This window comes from Lissotriton helveticus, chromosome 1_1, assembly GCF_964261635.1.
Source record: "Lissotriton helveticus chromosome 1_1, aLisHel1.1, whole genome shotgun sequence".
Lineage (NCBI taxonomy): Eukaryota > Metazoa > Chordata > Amphibia > Caudata > Salamandridae > Lissotriton > Lissotriton helveticus.
The window spans coordinates 914,855,648-914,862,428 of record NC_136057.1 but is presented as its reverse complement, the minus strand read 5'-3'; the positions used below and the strand labels follow the sequence as shown (position 1 = coordinate 914,862,428).

The window sequence follows — 6,781 nt, the reverse complement described above, 5'->3', positions numbered from 1 at the left end:
TGTAGTGGGATCTCGAGGGGAGCCTGATTGACCCACAAATCTGGATACGTTTTTCCGTAGGTGGAGTTACGAGTGTCGTTAGCACCCGTTGTTCTCCCCCTGCCTCGAGTACCTCTACAGTCTCGAGGTCTATGACAGCCCGGCTGGGGAAAGCCGAATAGATGGTTGCTATCTTATTGGCAAAAAACTTTACCATGGTGGCAGGCCAGCAGGCCAAGGGTTCAAATTCCTTCGACCCATGGAGGCTGCAGTGGGTACAATGTACCCCTTGCAATTTCCAGGGACAATTTCTATCCTCATCCCTTTGGATGGTCACCAGTTGGTGCCTTCTTGGTGCATGCAGGACCTCGCCCTCTTGTGACCTGGCTATCTACAGTCATAGCACTCAGGTACACCATCCACTTTGAATGGGAAGTGGCTCAGGGCTGCCCCCTTGGGTATCTTTTGGGGGCTCTCTGGAATGATGTGACTTTTTATGTTTTGCCTCATCCTTCCCCTGAAGGGGGACCTGCCCTCCTTTCTTATGATCACCACTTTGGGACCTTTTGGGTACCCTAGTGTGTACCCATTCCTCAGCTATCTTCTCTAGCTCTCTAGGGCTAGATAGTTTTGAATTCACTAGATGCTGGTGTAACTTCTCTAAGGTACAATTTGTAACTATGTGTTGCTCAACAACCACATTGTAGAGCCCCTCATAGGTATCCACTTTGTTACCCTTTATCCAGCCTTCCAGTGACTTCACAGAGGAATCTAAAAAGCCCACCCATGTCATGACCCCTTGTGTGCATTCATGAACTTTTCTCTGTACTCTTCTGGGGCCAGTAGAATCTCTAGATCTCTAAGAGGCTGAGCTGAACATCTAGCTCTTACTGAAGTAGAGCTCTTTTCACTTCCAGATGTGTAGTCATGTCTTGATCAAACTGTGGAGGCCACACTCTCATTGTTGCCCTTTGTGCCAAAGAGATATCTGCCATCCTCCTCATCCCCACTGGCAGGGGTGATCTCCTCTACTATGTGGGACCTGGGCACTCTTGGCTTACTCCCAAGCTCTGAGGGCCTTCTCCAGGTCTTTCTTCTTGCCAGTGATTCCTAGCATATTTTGCTATTCCTCCACAGCACCCTTAAATTGTTGATCCTTAGTGTGGGCAGGATGGAAAAATTGACTTCCATGTTTTCTATCTTTAAATAATTTGCAAAACGTTTTGCCCTTTTTAAAAAAAAACTTTTGTCAACGTTATAATAGTTCCTGAAACATGGTGCCTTGGTTAAAAAGAGCTGAGAAAACTTTTTAAAACTTCTCAGTATCGACTTGGCACATCTTTTTGGTGGTTACCAACTTATTAAACACAAGTTCTGGATCCCACCGCTGCGACCAATGTGAGGATTTGGGTATATTATATGGTATAGTTGTGCAACCTTACAGTGTAATACACTCGCAAAAACTGTCTTGGTTCCAGTAAGGCTTTTTTGTAAACCTCTAGCTCAACCCTGGGTAGCAGTGGCTTCAAGCAGCAAAGTTTACACAAAGGAATTAGTGTAAAGCAATTAACTGTACTAAACAATGAAACAAGAAAGTCACACAACACTAAAGAAATCCAACACCAATTTATAAAAATAGTTGATATTTTTATACATTTTTTTAGTGCAAAATGAACTAAGCCCACCAGAGCGTTCCTGAGATATAGATTTTTAAAGTAAATGTAAATCTCATTTAAACCGCAAAGAAGCACTAGTAGCCGTAAAGTTTGTAAACTTTTGGAAAGTTTGTAAGAGTTGTTTTAGTCTACTCCGGCCCGACTGGGGTGACCAAATCCAACAGGAAGAAGGTCAGGGGGCAACTAAGGAGTATTTGGATAGTTACCTGGCCACCTAGGAGTTCTCCAGTCCAGTTCTAAACTTTACAGTACAACCTCAATAGACTTCAATAGAGTGGTCCTGAAGCTGCAAATGCAGGATATGGAGGATGCTCAAGAATGCTCTGGATGTTGTGCGGTCAACAGGGGTGTCCTTGGGGTTATTCCTTGGTCTACAGGTCAGGTATGGCCACTTTGGCCACAGAGGCCAGGATCCCTCAAACTCCTCTTTGAGCCAGTAGAAGCCCAGCTGCTGCTACCAGTCTCCGTCCACAGCGGTCCCAGGGATATGCTCTGGTGGAGGCTGGTGTCCCTTTTGTGAGACCAATCTGGACTTGGATGACAATCCCAGGTCTGGCAGGTTAGGGTGCAACTTTGGATCATTGAGGATTGGTCTCTTGGGGTGTTCAGCGACGGTCAGTGGCTACTTCCCATAAACTGGGTAGAGCATAGTGCATAAAGACTGAAAAAAACACAGGGGAGAGGGTAGGGATAGTTTTGAAGAACATACAAAAACATTGGACAGCTATCAATATAAATAGAGCTTCATTGCCCATTATGCTATTATGCTAAGAGGCAGAGCAGCGAACCTTCAATATCCCCTTTAGTCCTGGCTAATAATGGGAATATGTTAAGTTCCCATCCTGGAGAGGCATCCTGGGTAATCATGAGGCATAAGTATTTAAAAAGCATTGTAGCTTCCCTCAACCATTGTATACAAGCTGTTCCAGAGGAACTCCCCACAAGTGGCAGGGGAACCAATTTACCCCAATTCACCCTGAGACCAGAAGCCTCACCACATACCTAGATCATGCAGAAAGACCTAATGATGGAGCACTCAGATCGCTGGACATATAATAACTGATCATCAAAATAGAGGGAGATGCACTTTTTATAATCTTCTCTTAAAACATTAGGTGATATCTTTCAATGTGCACACTTTAACTGGCTGTCTGCTGGACCATACAGCTGGCTGCAGTTGGTCAGTGTCCCCTCAGCAAGGATATTGAGCCCAACCTCAGTGAAATTGGGCGACCTATCACTTGTAGTTTCAGGCATGGTGGTTTGTAGTAGAAGCAAAACAGCAGCAACTGTTGAGGAGGTGTGATACAATTGAATATTAGGAAGTAAATAGCAAAATGGTTGCCAAAAAGCATGTGTGCCAACATACCGACACTTACATAAAGGATGTGTAAAAACATACGAAGTAAAATATCCATCACTGATTTTTGTAACCAATGAGTGTTTACTGGTATAGAAAAACTGAGTGAGACACTCCACCTAATAGTATATTTCACTTACCTGGCCCACAGTGTCACTTAGAGCCGGGACGGGGTCCCACAGGCACGACCAGGAGTCCCCTGCTTGGCTGGGTGAAAAAGCTCTGACTAAGCCCAGGGTCAGGGCTCTGTGAGATCTCCCTCCAGCCCCGTGCCTGAAGCCCACCTTTGAATCTGAGAATACAGCCCGGGAAGCCCCAGGCACTGAAAAGGGCCAGCCTACCTTTCCATAGAACAGGAAGTGATGCAAAGCTGTCATCCATGTGTTGGGAGGACAGCTCGGGGACCGTCGAGCCAGCACTATACTCTTGGACACTTTTTGAAATGCTTGGTCAGTTTGGGAATGACTGCTTGATCAGCCTCAGCTGTTGTTTCAAGCAAAGAGCTTTCACCAAGGCTGGGACCATCTGAATCAAGTGTCTGGTTTTCATGGAGGCCTACCCCGAGGACCTTCCTACCCAGAAAAGCAAAGGCCAAGTAGCCTGGAAGCTTGCTCTGCCTCAGTAGTCTGACCAGAGTGGATACGGGCAGGTAGGTTTGCCCCAGATACAGCCTGACAGTCCATCATTCTGTGGAATATTCCTACCACCAACTCCATCACTCCTGCTTCTCACTTGCCAGCACCTCAGCCCACCTCTCCCTTCTGTGGTCATGGAGCAGACTAGGACTGCAGTTGCTTGTATGACCACCCTTTCCACTCAGCCACCTTAAGGCAATCAGGGGCTTCCATAGTAGGCTCCGGATGGGCGAGAATGTTTGTCTGGGATATGCATTTGGCTCCTCCTCCTGTCCAGCAGGTGGGGCTTCCTGGTTGATCCTGTCAGTAGCATATGCTTGTATCAGAGATAAGTCAATGAGTGTGTAAGTACACAAGACCAACACAATAAAACTACGAATGGCTCCTTAAATCAGTTGTGATTCCTTTGATCGTTCCACCTGTTACTTGGATAAGTGTGGTCATTCTAAACCTAATGCATGCTGATGAGCACTGACCTCCTGGGTTGCTTGCACTTATCAAACTAAGACCAATCTGGGCTCGCCCGGCTGCTTTGATGACTCTAGATAACCATGGGCCCATTCAACATCCCTGTGAAAGGCGAAGATACTTTCGGATGTCTGCCCTATCAACTTTCAGAGGTACTTTCTGTACTTACCATGGTGAGCACAGGTAAAGAAGAATCAACGTTTGATTCCCAAGAGGGAGCCTGAGAAATGACTACCACATCCAAGGAATGCAGCAGGCGCTCAAATTGCCCTCTCTGGACTCGGGGAGATAGTGATGAAAAATAACAATATGAGACTCTTTCGAGGCCCTGTAATTGGAATGAGTACATTTCAAATCTTTTAATGAAGGTCCATTGGAGGTCAAGTCTGCTGTCAGCAACCACAGTAATTTCAGTTCCGATAGCATATATTAAAGTTGCTGCAGTTAAAAAGCTTGTAGTTGGAACTTGGGATCGACCGGGAGGTCCACTGCGAGGTGATCTACTGCCTGTCCCAGCCCCTGCTTCTTGGGGCCCCCTTCATACTCTTGTATAAGTGTCCAAAATGTCCAAAGAATTTACTCTGGAAAAACGAGTGTTCAAAGCTGGCCGGTTGCCTGCATACTTCAGCTATGAATAATGGAATAGAACTCCAACTCTATTTTGTTGGTTTTTGGGAACTTGGGTCATAATCAAGAGGGATAAACAGGGGCTTTCATATTTTCGTTCTAGAGGTGAATTCTTGCCCTGGCGCAAAAACAAACCAAACCATAGGATGTTTTCCCTAATCAAGAACAAAATTCGGAGATTTGAAGACGATCAGATATTGTCATAGTTCCGACCATAAACGATGCTGACAAGCGATCCTGCGGCATTCGGCATATTCCAATGATCCACCGAACAGCTTCTGAGAAACCAAAGTCTTTGGGTCCATGGGGGAATAAGGTTGCAAAGACAAAGCATAAAGAAATTGACATAAGGGCATCATGAGGAGTGGAACCTGTAGATTAATTTGACTCAAAACACCTTACCTAGCCCACACACAGAAAACATTGACAAATTGATAGTTCTTACTCGATTCTGCAGGTGGTGGTGCATGGTTGTTCTTAGTTGGTGGAGCGATTTGTCTGGGAAATTCTGATAAAAAACTAAACTCTTCCATGCTAGCTAGTTACACGGCCCCCAGTGGTTGGCATTCAACTTCTTAGAGGGGCTAGTGGCATCCTGCCACACAAGAGAGAGCAATAACAGGTTTCAATGGCTCAGTGTGTGTCTACGCTTCGCCAATTCGTGCTGGTTACCTTCAGAAACCCATTTGTGAAAGGGATTTGGAATTGCAATTATTTACCATTAACGAGGAATTCTCAGTAAGTTCTGGTCAAAAGCTTGTATTGATTAAGTCCCTGCCCTTTGTACACATTGCCCGTTGCTACCACTGATTGGATGGGTTGGTGAGTTCCTTTGATCGGCCTGCCGGGGTGGGCAACGGCCCTGGTGGTGCACCGAGAAGACAAACAAACTTGACAGTCTAGAGGAAGTAACATTTGTAACATGATTTCCACAGGTGAATCTGCAGAAAGGTCATTAATGGAGGGGCGGCCCGAGTGATAAATGGTGCTAGCCTCAACCCTCACTGCCTCCCAGATGAAACCCAGACACTTCTAACTCAGGCCAGCCCTCAGAGCTTCTCTGACAAGCCTCAGAGCCCATCCACCCTACCCTTCAAATGCCCCTCAAATTCCCACCATCTTCAGATATGCTGTCACTCCCCCCTCTCCTATTGCAATCAGCTCCTTTACCACCTGAATGTGCCTCAGCCAAAATACCTCTGGTAGTTTTAAGTCCCCTCACACCACACCACAAGGCCTCATCTAGAACTCTAACCACTGATACTCAAACTATTACACTCTCTGGCTTTCAACCACTACCACTGCTATTAAGAGACTTTTACCTCCTATGATAACACGCAGTGCTCAGAATACCTCTCTCTTCTGGATCTCACATCCACACTATTGATAGAGAGGGTTTTTCGCGAAATAACACCTGCTTAATTGAACCCTCAGTAACACGTATTAAACGTGTGCGGTGGAAAACTAATGTGGAAAAGTGCCTAACATGAGGGAAAATGCTACTGCGCAAGTGCGTACTAAAGCACTAGACTAGGCCGCAAATGCTTCTGGACAAAACAAAAATAAAAAGACTAATGTTGCTTTTGTGCAATTTATTAACGTTTGCTAGTTTGGGATGCACATGGATAAATGCAGCATTGGGAGGATGCGTTAAGGAAAGCATTATAAGTGATTAATAATGCCTGTTTTTGCTTTTCGTAGAAGTATGGTTTCCTGCTCTGCAGAGAATCATTGGGGTTAATGGAAATGAGAAAATAAACTTAAGAAATTAAGCTTGAAAGAAAAGGGGAAGATGGACGACAAATGTACTTCACAAAATACTGAGTGCCTGCCAAGAGTTTGCATGAAGTATCAAGCAGAGAAACATTTCCTCTCTACGCAAGTGGATAAATGTTATACAAAGTTTGCTACAAAACCGGCATGAAGGAAGTGAACATTATGATAGTGGCTCAAATATGTATTCCCTGGGGTGGAAGCTGACGTGATGAATAAATAAACAATAAAACATTGAATACGATGGTCATGATGAATGTGGT

General features: G+C 45.2%; 1 pseudogene; it reads left to right on the top strand.

The window, feature by feature from the left end:
- Positions 1-3,937: 3,937 nt before the first annotated feature.
- LOC144776825 (18S ribosomal RNA) lies at positions 3,938-5,703 on the top strand (annotated as a pseudogene).
- The last annotated feature ends 1,078 nt before the right edge of the window (positions 5,704-6,781 follow it).